At 40.8% G+C, this 12,704-nt stretch overlaps 1 protein-coding gene across 3 annotated transcripts in view; it reads right to left on the reverse strand.

The window, feature by feature from the left end:
- The window catches only part of LRSAM1 (leucine rich repeat and sterile alpha motif containing 1), a 542,506-nt gene that overhangs the window by 256,918 nt on the left and 272,884 nt on the right, over window positions 1-12,704 (reverse strand). The gene's annotated exons all lie outside the window — the stretch shown is intronic.

Consider the following 12,704-nt stretch of genomic DNA (forward strand, 5'->3'; position numbering starts at 1 on the left):
TCAATGCACTTTCCTACCAAATTCTTTACCCATAACCCACGCACGAAAAAGGCCACCAACTTGATATTGCCACTTACATGTCCCAACATCCCCACACACCAGACATTCATATCTCCAATGGGGCCTGGCACCCCTACCTTTGGTCAGACCACTACAAATTCACCTTTAGCATCAACTGGGCACAAAGCACAAACAAACACGAACCCCACAAAACTTCCTTCAAAACCCGACAAAAAATCGATCCTTCCACATTCCGGGCCATAGTAGACCCCTCAATCGCCTCCATAGACCCAAATGTATTCATTCGCCAGTGGCGCTCCTTGAGCAAAACAACCCTGAACGAGCTAGCCCCAGTAAAGATAAAACACAAACTCTGCAGATCTTCTGACAAATGGTTCGACACCGAACTTCTACAACTAAAAAGACACTGCAGACATCTCAAAAGAGACTGGAAAAAAAAGAACCAAGAACACTCTAAAGTAGCATGGAGAAACCTAATAAAACAATACAAGGTCAAACTTAAGGAAAAACGAAGAGCTTATTACTCCAAACTAATCGGCACAGAAACCATAGACACAAAGAAACTCTTCCAACTAGTAAAAAATCTCACCGACACTAAGCCATTCCTAGCCACTCAAGGAATTTTCCCTCCAACAGCCACCCAACTAGCAGACTACTTCAAAAACAAGATCACCACAATCAGAACCTCCTTCAACAACTCACCAACCCACCTCAACAAGATTATAATAAACCCTACAATAGATGACGCCACTGCAGCTGACAGGTACTGGACCAACTTCCCAGTGGTACAATGGTTGGATATGAACCGACTCTACAAAAAAATATAGTCAAGCGTCATGCGACCTAAACAATTGCCCCTCATATCTGCTAACAAATGCCTCCCCCAAATTTAGAGCTACCCTCATGCAATGGATTCAAATTACACTCAAGGAAGGTCAATTCCCACAAGACCAAGGAGAAATCATAATCACCCCAATACTGAAAGACCACAAAGGCCCAATAGATACCCCTTCCAACTACAGACCCATCGCCTCAATTCCATTATATGTTAAATAGAAGGTCTGGTTACACAATACCTCTCCAATTACCTTGAAGACCACAACCTACTCCACCCCACACAATCAGGGTTCAGATCCAACCACAGTACAGACACTGCTAGTTTCCCTACTAGATATAGCCCAGCAACACCTCAGCAAAGGAAGAAGGATGCTGATAATTCAACTCGACCTCTCTGCCGCATTTGACCTGGTTGACCACACCATACTTCTTCAGATATTAGAAGCAATAGAGATCTCAAGCGGGGTATACAATTGGTTCCAAGGATTCCTCAAAACAAGAACATACAGAGTAAAAACAAAAGATTTTATATCGGACCCCTGGCCCAACCCCTGCGGAGTACCTCAAGGGTCACCATTGTCACCCATGCTCTTCAACCTTTTCATATCCTCCCTTGGTACCATTCTAGACAACCTAGAAGTAACTTCATTCAGCTACGCAGATGACATAACCATACTCCTCCCCTTTGACTCACAAGACCCCATTACAACAGACAACCTGGAAAAAACACTAGAAGCAGTGGAAAAACGGATGATAGACCACTAACTGAAGCTCAACCCAGACAAAACAAAATTTCTATTGCTTGAAAAGGACAAAACCCCTTCTATAACTGAACTAGAAATAAATGCCACTAAATATCCCATACAGCCCGTTCTCAAACTCCTAGGAGTAACAATAGATAGATGCTGCACCCTTCAGGTTTAAATCAACAAAACCACACAAAAAGCATTTTTTACCATGCGCAACCTACACAAAATAAGAAAATTCTTCGACAAAGAACAATATAGACTCATTAGTCCTAAGTCTAATGGACTACTGCAATATCCTCTACCTACCTTGCCCCACCTACTTAATAAAACAATTACAGACCGTACAGAACATAGCCCTCAGACTGATCTATTCTCTTGGAAAATTTGATCACATCACCAACGCCTACCTAGAATCACACTGGCTACCTATACAAGCCCGCATTCAATTCAAACTATACTGCCTATTATTCAAAGCATTAAACGGAATGGCACCCACCTACCTAAACAACCGCCTAAACTGGAACCTCTCATCCAGACAAAGGAGAACCCAGTCTCCATTCTCCTACCCCCCTCTCAAAGGAACTAAGCACAAAAAGATGTATGACCACCTACTAGCAACACAGGCAGCAAAATTGGACCCCTCTATCTCCAACCTGCTGACAGCAAGGAACTGACCTCAAAACTTTCCGAAAAGAAATCAAAACCCTACTATTCAAAAAATTAATCCAGATATCCTAACCCCCTTTTCCATTCCCCCTTGCTATTCTCCCCTCTCCCTCTCCCTACCTGTAATATCCCCCTAAGACTCAACAATGTAACCAGCATCCACTCTGCAACTTTCTCGTAAATTTCCAGCTCCTTCTGATGTTCTCCTCATTTTTCCACTTATCATGTAACCTCTCCTCAAAATTGAATTATGTAACCAGCTCCATTAATTGTAATCTTCCTGGAAATGTCCAGTTATCTTTTGATGTAATCCGCTTAGAACTGCAAGGTACAGGCGGAATAGAAGTCAGTAATGTAATGTAATCATCATCCTGCCTTATTTACATATGGCCAAAATTACTTATCTGGTTCAACTCTACTGTAAAACACTTCTTAAAGTCACCATCAGTGTCCGGAAAAAGATACCCCAATGTTTTTCAAAATAACCCAAAAACATTCTTCTGCAGCTGAGTACTCTATTTTTCATTAGAATGGAGATCCAATGTATTAAGCTTGCAAAACAGTTGAGCTCTTAATTAATGAATGCTCAGAATTCATTAAGCCAACAGCTCAGTGGCATGAAAGAAATCATGAATATGTCAAGGTTGAAAGCAGCAGTTAGATCTGCGCACTGATAGCCTGGATTTGGCGCTAAGACCCTGAAGTTGTGGTTACCAGCCACAAAATGATCGTCGGCCTGGCCTGTTTGTGTTCAGTGGTTTTTGCCATTAATCATTCTCGGCTATTTTTTGTTCCCACCTGCTAACTTTAAACTTGTGCGAAAGTTTTTTGCCTGTTTGTCTGAGGCTTTTCTTTCGCTTAAGTAATAAGCTAGCTTTCTTGGCTTGTGTGGTGCTTTTGTTTTAGAGTGATATTTTGAATCTTTGTACTATACTTCCCTCCATTCCTCCCTGTTTTTTAAGGTTGAAGGAGGACATTTTGAACAAAAATTATGAATTATCTAAGAAAAAAATCCATTATATTAAAGTACTTTCAAAAGTCATACTAAGGGCTCCTTTTACAAAGGTGTGCTAGCAGTTTTAGCGCGCGCTACATTGCTGCGCGTGCTATACGCTAACGCCTCCATAGAACTGGTGTTAGTATTTTCCGTGTAGCGTGGGGTTAACGCACGCGGCATTGTAACGTGAGGTAAAAATGCTAGCACTCCTTAGTAAAAGGAGCCCTAAATGTTTAAAAAGTTTTAAAGAATTCTGAAACTATGTAAGGGGTCCTGTTTATTCCAGACACTGTACTGTATTTACTGCCTCCAAAGCAACTAAAACCTATTTAGAGAATCATAAAGGAACTAGAAGATGAGCTTCTTTGATTCATTAAGTGGCTGCTTGCGCAGCATTGAAGGCTATGCAAAGCCAGCTCCAGCAGTGTAGTGAAAGAAATAACAAGATCAAGTATACAAGCCTTGCTGGCCAACAAGTTGTGTACATATTGTCACAGGGAAGACCCTGAGTGAAGGGTAGTAGGAAAATACCTGTGCTAAGCATAATGCTAAGCATAAAGGAAAATGAAGCCCCCAAATTAAAATGCCAACAGCTCAACCCAGAACCAGAAACAATAAGGGAAATTCTAATAGTGAGCATCCTAATACACATTTGATTTCATCTAGGATTGGGCTAAGGAATGTGGAGCAAGAGGCAGAAGGAACCATTAGAGCTGTGGGAACAATTATCAGGTGACTTACAACATTCATGGGGGGCCCAGTTTGAGACAACACAGGGAACATTCTAGTCAATTTAGCAGGAAACAGGGCACACCTGTAGCTCATTATCCTGAGGCTTATAAGAGCCAGCAGCAGTGCTCACAGGGGAGGCAGCCACTGAACCAACCCAAGCTGGAAAGGAAACCCTGTAATGAAGCAAGTCCAGTTCCCAGGATCAGAACAGTTTACCTCAGCAAAATACACAGGTCAGATCCACTCTTAATGATTTTTAAATGTTAGAAGTTTTGCTTGGTGAAACTTCTGCGAATAGTGAATGTTTAGACTCAGAAGAAGCCATGCATTTTTATGAGGGGGATTTTGAGAATGACCTGTGTGACATGGAAACAGATATGGTTTAAACTGAGGTTATGCTGAGAGGTTTCTTTTGTGGACAAATAAGCAAACTTAGAAGCTAGAACTGTTTGCTAGGGGGCTACTGAAGTAAAGGGGCTAGCTGTCCCAGTAAACTCAAATTGAAAGTTTACATTAGAGTCTGAATGCCTTAATGTAAAAGTTTTGCAAACAATGGTAAAGTAGACTGTGTTTTCTACGTTGTGGCAGTGGTACTGCACAGCACTGGCAGTGATCTTTTGGATATACAGTATATATTTTTTTCTTTTGCTGGATTGTAGGTCCTATTGAGGAGGGACCACAATCAACGGTTGCTGTGGGAGGAGGTCCCTTTCTGCCCTGGGCTCCACTGTCATAAGAGCTCAGAAGCAAATCCAGCCTGACACTGCCAGTAAGAATTTTGACTTGGACAATGTTTGGAATGATTTAAGAAGAAAATGCGCATCACTCTGGCACGGGTAGTCAAGCGGCAGTTGATTGCAGAGCGTGCAAGGCCAGCTTTTCAACCCTTCTCGAGGGGGCGGGACACGCTGGTGAGGAGCTTCGGGGGCTGCTGCTGTTAGCCCCGGCAGAGACGAAGCGGCCGAGCTGAGCGGGCGGCAGAGCCCTCGTGTGTCCCCCCCCCCCCTGGTGCCAGTGCCGCTCTCCCTCTCAACGGGCTGGGCCGGACCGTGGCTTCTTCGCTCCAGAGCTCGGCAGTGGGACGGTGAGCGGGCGCAGGGCGATCGGGGCCATGCTGCCAGCAGGACAGCCCCAGCCCTCTCCCTCCTCCCCTTGCGGAGCGCGCATGCGCACTCTCGCCTTGGCACATCCTGACAGATCAGATTGCAGGAGTAGGTGAGAGGGAGCATTAGACGTGGATTGCCAGCCGCCAGATCTCCTAACTTTGTTTCTTTAGCCCCGGTTGTTTCCTTTGATTAAATGTGAGCATTAGGGTTCGTCGGCCGCCAGCGCTAAGCCGCAGCGTGAGAGCGGCTACCGGCAGCTGTGTAATTTTTTTTTTTTTTTTTAGTTAAAAGCCGCCGCCGCAGCTCCTCTCTCATACCTGGTGCAGTTCGAGAGAGGAGGCGTGGCGGCGGCTTGAGCATAAGTGCGATTGTTGTCCCCCTACCTTCTGTATGGTAATAATATTATCTCCTGTACTACATTGGGTTTTCATTTTAGCTGTTCAATCAGTACCATGCACAGTGAGAGCCGGGGGTGAGGAAGGCCGCCGCAACCTCAACCTCGCGGCTACCCTCAGCTGTGTAACTTTTTTTTTAATTTGAAAGCCGCCGCCGCATAACCATGCACAGTGAGAGCCGGGGGCGCGCATGCGCACTCTCATGTCCGCGATGGATCAGGGAACACGACTTTTGAGTGCGCATACGCGGCCTAGCATTTTATTATATTAGATGTTTGATAATTTAAATGTTTTTATATTTTCTTTTTGCAGCAGTATATGTTTTAGTTCTACGGTTGTTATCATTGTGTTGTTTGGCACTTTATACATTGTACTTTGGGGTTGGCATCAGTTTTTATTATGCTATGCTTCTTTACATCAAGTTATTGTTGGATCTTGCGATAACCAAACTTGCTAGTTTTTTCTTGGAATATTACGATTGGCCTGTATATACATCAGCTGGTCATGTAATGTGGCATGTCATGTGCCTTTGTATGCTTTATATTTGGATCCTCTAGAGGGCTTTCTTCTTCTTCATTTTTAGCAGCGGGACGCTTTTTGAAAAGTTGTAACCAACCTTTTTAAATGATTTCTACTTTTATTTGGCAGTTTGGCCATCATTTAGTATTTTGCCATCTTTGTTCCTCCTCTCTTAAATTTTAATCAGTCCAATTTTTTAGTCAGAGTTTCGGCGCTCTTCAGGACTTTTTTAAGTTATGGAGACTGCATAAACATATGGCGGCTTGTTGGCTGGTGTTATTTCACTAATGCTTTTACATATAAATTCTCTATATCCATAACAAATTCAACATTAGTGTATAATTCAATTGTTAGTTTTGATACTTTTTATTTGAGCTATTAGATAGCCAAGTTTGCTTGTAAATGTTTAAATATGTCTGTTGTTGTTGGTGGAACTTTTTTTTGCAGTTTGGTTCCGCAGTAGCCCCAATTATTTATTTATTTATTTATATAACGCTGTGCTTTTAGTTTCTTCTTGGTGTTTAAACTCTTTATTTTCTTCTCTTTATCGTTAGTTGACTTTCTTTTTTGTTCGAAGACTGGTAAGACCTATCAGAGTGGGAATATATTCTAGATATTCACATTGGTGGCTCTCAAGGTATGTTTTGTATTATTATTATTTTCTCAGGCTATTCTGATTGTTTTGATAAACCTATATCAATATCCTCTATGCTAGTCCATAATAGTCTTTCGGTGCTAATCATTTATGTATTATATCTTTAGGTAGTTGATGAGGTTTTTCAGTCTTTTCTATGGCAAATGAGGCTTTAATGCCTGATGCAGTTTTTAGTAATACACTTCCCCCTCCCCATTTGCGATTTCAGCAATCGCGATTTCACATATTCGCGATTTTTTGGGGAGGGGGAAAAAAGAAAAAAACCCCCACAGTTTAGCCTTCCCCCCAGCGTCCCGGCCTTACCTGGTGGTTTAGCGGGCTTTTGGGGCAGGAGCGATCTTACTACACTCCTGCCCCATGTAGATCGCCAATAGGAAATGGCTGTGGGGAGTTCCCGTCGTAGGCTCGAGAGACTACGGGAACTCACGGCAGCTATTTCCTATTGGTGATCTGCACGGGGCAGGAGTGTAGGAAGATCGCTCCTGCCCCGAAAGCCCGCTAGACCACCAGGTAAGGCCGGGATGCCGAGGGGAAGGCAGGAGGGAGGCGGGGGTGGGTCAGAGCCGGACCAGAAGAAATTTTCGGTATTTCACCATTCGCAGTCCGGCTCTGCCCCTATCCCCCGCGAATCCGGAGGGAGAAGTGTAGTCTTTATGTTGGCTCACATTCCTCTTTTAATGTGTTTTTGATGTTTGCTATTTATAAATTAAACTCTATGGGTTTCCATTTGGGTTTTCTTAATTTTAATATTGATTTTATTGAATGTTTTTATGGTTATAGTAGTTGTTGATTACATATTTTATTACATTACATTTGATGATAAATTTCACTACATTATATTTGTTGATAAATTTAATTATCAACATAGCTGCATTGTTCAATATTTAATCATTAACCTATGTATTGATGACATATATGTATTTTTAAGTTTTTTACCTCATGTAAATGAATCGTTCTTCATTTTTATTTTATTCATAATTTTTTATGTATGTATTTCATATGATGCTTTCTATGTTTTTTATATGTCCGTATACTTATTTATAGACTCCTGAGGAAGGCCTGTTGGCTGAAACATGTGCATGTCGAGTCATTGAGTCGTTGGATGTATTTTTATGTCATTGGATGAAAAAATATTCCTATATTATCAGATGCATTGGAGGACACTTTCATTAGTGCACATCATTCTGATCTGGACAATTCCACTCAACCTTTGTTACTGGCTAAGAAAATCATTTTAGGAGTCTGGACCTCAGCACTTCCCTTATCTTACTGGGCATAGTGTAACCATTTACATGTTCTCATGCTTTTGGAAAGAGGTCGGGTGCATGGTACCTTTAGATAGAAAAAGTTTTTCCTTCAAGTATGGAGTCCTTATATATATTCTTTACCTCATAAGGCTTGTAGTCTTATCCTCAATTCTCTGTAAGTCCGGAGGTAATATCTGCAACATGATGCTATGAGACCCTGAGGATGTAAATGTTACACAATACTAGCTTTTCTGGATGTCACCCCTTCTTTCTTTCTTCTTTCCTTCCCCCCCTTTTTAAAAAAAATTATTTGCTGATGTATGAATAGGACTAGAGACTGTAGATCGAAGCTCCAGAGGCTTCGTGGAGAAACCTCAATGCACTCTCAAAGACTCTGCTCCTTGTATAGAGTGTGAGGATTCTCGTCGAGGCACTCGCAAAGAATCTGCTCCTTGCTTTACGTGCTTGGATGCCAGACTAGACACTCGCAGAGACTCTGCTCCCTGCAAAGAGTGTATAAGTTCAGACTGGGGCAAAGGAAGCAGCTAGACCTCGCGGGAGTTTGCTGAATGCCCAGGCTGGATAAGAGGAAGCAATTTGGGTCCCATGTTAATAAGGAACTGAATAAACTGCTTCTCTAACATGGTCTGGAAAGAAGCCGGCAAGGATGGATCCACGTCTGAAACTGGACCACCTGCTTTGGCTGGAGGTTCCTTCGAGGTAGTGTGAGCGTGCTTCGACCTGGGAGTCTTAGACACTTTAATCACCACCGGCGGAACCGACTGCTGAGCTATCTGACCTGAGGAAACAGGGGATGATACAGCAGATGTCGTCAAAGCAAGAGCTGCTGCAAACGACAAAGGTCTGATGAGGCTCGAGGTGGAAGCAGTAGGCGCAGAAGGAGCCTCAGTGGGAGTCGAGGCCGAAGATGCCTTCGAAGTCGAGGGATCCGTAGGAGACTCCATCTCGAAGAGCTTGTCCACCAAAATGCAACGACGCTTAAATGCATGAGGCTGAAGTGTTTGGCAAGGCAGGCACGACCTAGGATGATGTTTCGGCCCAAGGCACTTGAGGCAGCATCCTTGAGGGTCCGTAAGAGAGATCGCAAGCTGACATTTGCTACACCTCTTGAAGTCCGTGGCAGGCCGGGACATAGAAGGAAAAATAGCTACTGCAAAATCGAAGCCCTCGGGCTGCGGCCGAGCGGCCTGTCCCGGAAAATGAACGGAAGAAAAAAACTTTTATTTCTTTTTTTAAATAAAATAAAAGAAATAAACTAAAAACAGCGATTCATGAGGAAAAAAACACAAACCGCGGTTCAGAGAAGGCACAAAGGAACGAAGTTAAACGCAGAGAGTCAAAGACGGACTTCTCGGCTCTGCAGAAAACTGAGAACTGAGGAGATGCGCCCTGCGCTGGGCGGGAAGGCACTCGCGCATGCGCGGTGCGGGCGATTCAAAACTTTGAGTTTCTTCAAGCAAGTCTGCTTGTGAGGTGTCCGGATCCGGGCTCCGTCGATGACGTCACCCATATGAGAGAATACCTGCTTGCTTGTCCTGGGATAAAAATTTAATTGTATTTTTAGCTTTATATTATGGATGATACATAATATGTTTCAGTTTACTTTGTATTGTTGCTTTATCATCAATAAATACTGTTATACCTTAGAGAATGACGTGGGGGGAAAATTTGTCTTTATCCCCGCAAGCTCAGTCCCCATCCCCACCCCAACCCTGCAATCTCAGTCTACGTCCCTGCTCCAACACCCCAAACCATTTGATTCATCCACACAAACCTCAAACAGTTATGATTTTAGATTGAACTTATTTTATTAAGGTATAACAATATTCTGTACTATTGTCATTTTATAAACACAAATAATTCAGAGCAAGGATTAACAAAACCCTTGTCTTTCCTCCCCTTCACAATATCTCCTCCACTATAGAGAAAACTGAACAAGCCAAATTACTACAGAATCCTACATAGAAAAATCAAGCTAACAGAATATTTCAGTCACACCTGGCATGAATAGTGTTAGGGAGTGCAACTAGGGCAACTGCCCTCTGATCAGAGGGATACCTAAACCAGCTGGAAGCTACAGAAGAATGGCTTGGGCTTTGTGGTCCCCAGTTATGTCTAACACCAGCACTAGCTGGATACATATTTCAAATCTGATATATTCTAATCACAAAATAGAAAATAAAATTATTATTTTTTCTATCTTTTGTTGTCTCGTCATTTTATTCTTCAAATCATGTTGGTTACTAAACACTCTAAAACCTCTTAACTTACATCCAAAAATAGATGAGCCAACCCATATTGCAAACCACACTTTAGATATGATTTTTGCTCCACTATCTCACCACCTTACTCTTTCTGACCTGACTGTTATTCCCGTCCCCTGGTCAGATCACTATTTCATATCTCTCTCCCTCGGTCTAATCAAGCTAAGTTTACCACAATCAACATCCAAAACTAAAACTATTTCTGTTCGAGATTATTCCAAATTAGATAATATAAACATAACTTCCTTTCTTGATCTATCTATTCTTACACCCTCCTCCAATTCCATTGAAAACCATCTATCTGCTTGGAATCTATCCCTGACATCTCTTTTAGACAACAAAACACCAATAACAACTAAAGCCATATCAGTCCGCAAATTATCAAACCCTTGGTTCACGGCAGAACTTTGCCTGATTAAACAACAATTGCGCTCATTAGAACGAAAATGGAGACATAATAAAACCCAATCTAATCTTCAAACATATAGGGATAATGTCACATTATACAAAATAAAAATTAATCAGGCAAAAAAAACATACTATTCCAATAAAATTGATAAAGCTAAAAATTCCTCTACTTTATACAATATTTTAAAAACAATAGATCCAAAAAATAAAATAAATAACACTACCCATAAATCCACATTAAAAGCACAAGACTTAGCCGATGCTTTCATTCAAAAGATTAACAACATTCGTAACTCTTTTACCTCAAACACAACAAATAACCCAATAAACATTAGCCAAACAAAACTCATACCAATAGCAAGATGCTCAAATTTCAAAATTCCTTCAATTAAAGATATAGAATCCCTTTTTCAACAAGTTAACTTAAAATTCCGGCTCTGAAATCATTCCACCTTTTTACTTAAAAAAACACTTTTCTCACTTTGGACCTTTTATTCTCTCACTTATTCAGAAGAGTCTACTTACAGCTACTGTTCCATCCCTTTGGAAAACTGCAATCATTACTCCTATTCTTAAAAACCATAAAATTAGTATAAACGAACTCACAAATTACCGCCCGATAGCTAACTTACATTTTTGGCAAAATTAACAGAAAAACTGATATTTAACCAACTCTCCGACTTTATAGAAAATACTAACGCACTACACCCTAACCAAACAGGCTTTCGAAAATTTCACAATACGGAATATTCTTTAATAGGATTAACATCGAACATACAATATTTCTTAGACCATCACAAATCTGTTATTCTTTTTTCATTAGATATCTCAGCTGCTTTTGACACTATAGACCATGACTTACTTCTACAAAGGTTAGAATCAATAGGCATAACAGAGAAAGTTCTATCTTGGTTCTCCTCATATCTCGCTAATCACACTTCTTCTGTTAGGTTTAATAACGAAATGTCCACAACTTACTCCTCTACTTTCGGAATCCCTCAAGGATTAATATATTTCTCTCTCCACTGTTAAGCATCTGCCAGTCCATAGGCTTCACTCCTTTCTCTTATGCCGATGATATTCAACTCATTCACCCCTTGGACCCAAAAAATAATAACGACATTACATCCATCAATCACAAACTGGAAATAATACAAAACTGGCTTAATACAAACAAATTGGCACTAAATATAAATAAGACTAAATCAATGTTATTTACCTGGAGAAAAGATATAACCCTGATAAATTCATTCATCCTCAACAATACCCCACTTAACCTAGTCTCCTCTGTTAAAATCCTTGGAGTAGTAATCGATGATAAACTGCTTTACCACGAACATATTTCTCTCACTGTTAAAAATTGCTTTTTTAAACTACGTCTGATCCGGTCAATCGCCAAATTTCTGAGTTCTAATTCTATCAAGGTACTAATTCATTCTTTAATCATAGCAAAACTCGATTACTGCAATGCACTTCTCCTTAACATTACACAGAAAGAAAAAAGGAGACTTCAGCTGATACAAAACACTGCCATTAAACTAATATATAATGCTAGGAAATACGACCATGTCTCACCATTGTTAATAGACGCTTACTGGCTTCCAATTGGTCATAGAATCACCTTTAAAATAATACTGCTTATCTTTAAAACTCTAGCCTTCAATGAACCTCAATTTATTTCTAGATTATTAATACCTCACAGTACTCAACGCTCACTCCGCTCATCTGGTCAAAATCTCCTTACAGTCCTCTCTCTAAAAATTATTGGAACAAGAAGATCTGACATATTCTTTGTGATGGGACCTCAATGGTGGAACGCCCTGCCACAATATATTAGAAACGAAAAAGACGTCACAAAATTCAAAAAACTTTTAAAATCTTATCTATTTAAAGATGCTTTTAATATTTAAATTTTTAGTGAGATTTTAAATCATGCTGTGGTTTAACTACCCCTTACCCTCTTATTTTTTCCATTTTTTCTACCTTAAATTGAAAATTGTAACTTTTATTCTTTCCCTCCCGACTCATGTTTGTGTTCTATGAAAGTATATTGTTAAATGTTTGTTTCTTTTTATTATACTCTATTT

Source organism: Geotrypetes seraphini, chromosome 10 (assembly GCF_902459505.1).
Source record: "Geotrypetes seraphini chromosome 10, aGeoSer1.1, whole genome shotgun sequence".
NCBI classification, from domain to species: Eukaryota; Metazoa; Chordata; class Amphibia; order Gymnophiona; family Dermophiidae; genus Geotrypetes; species Geotrypetes seraphini.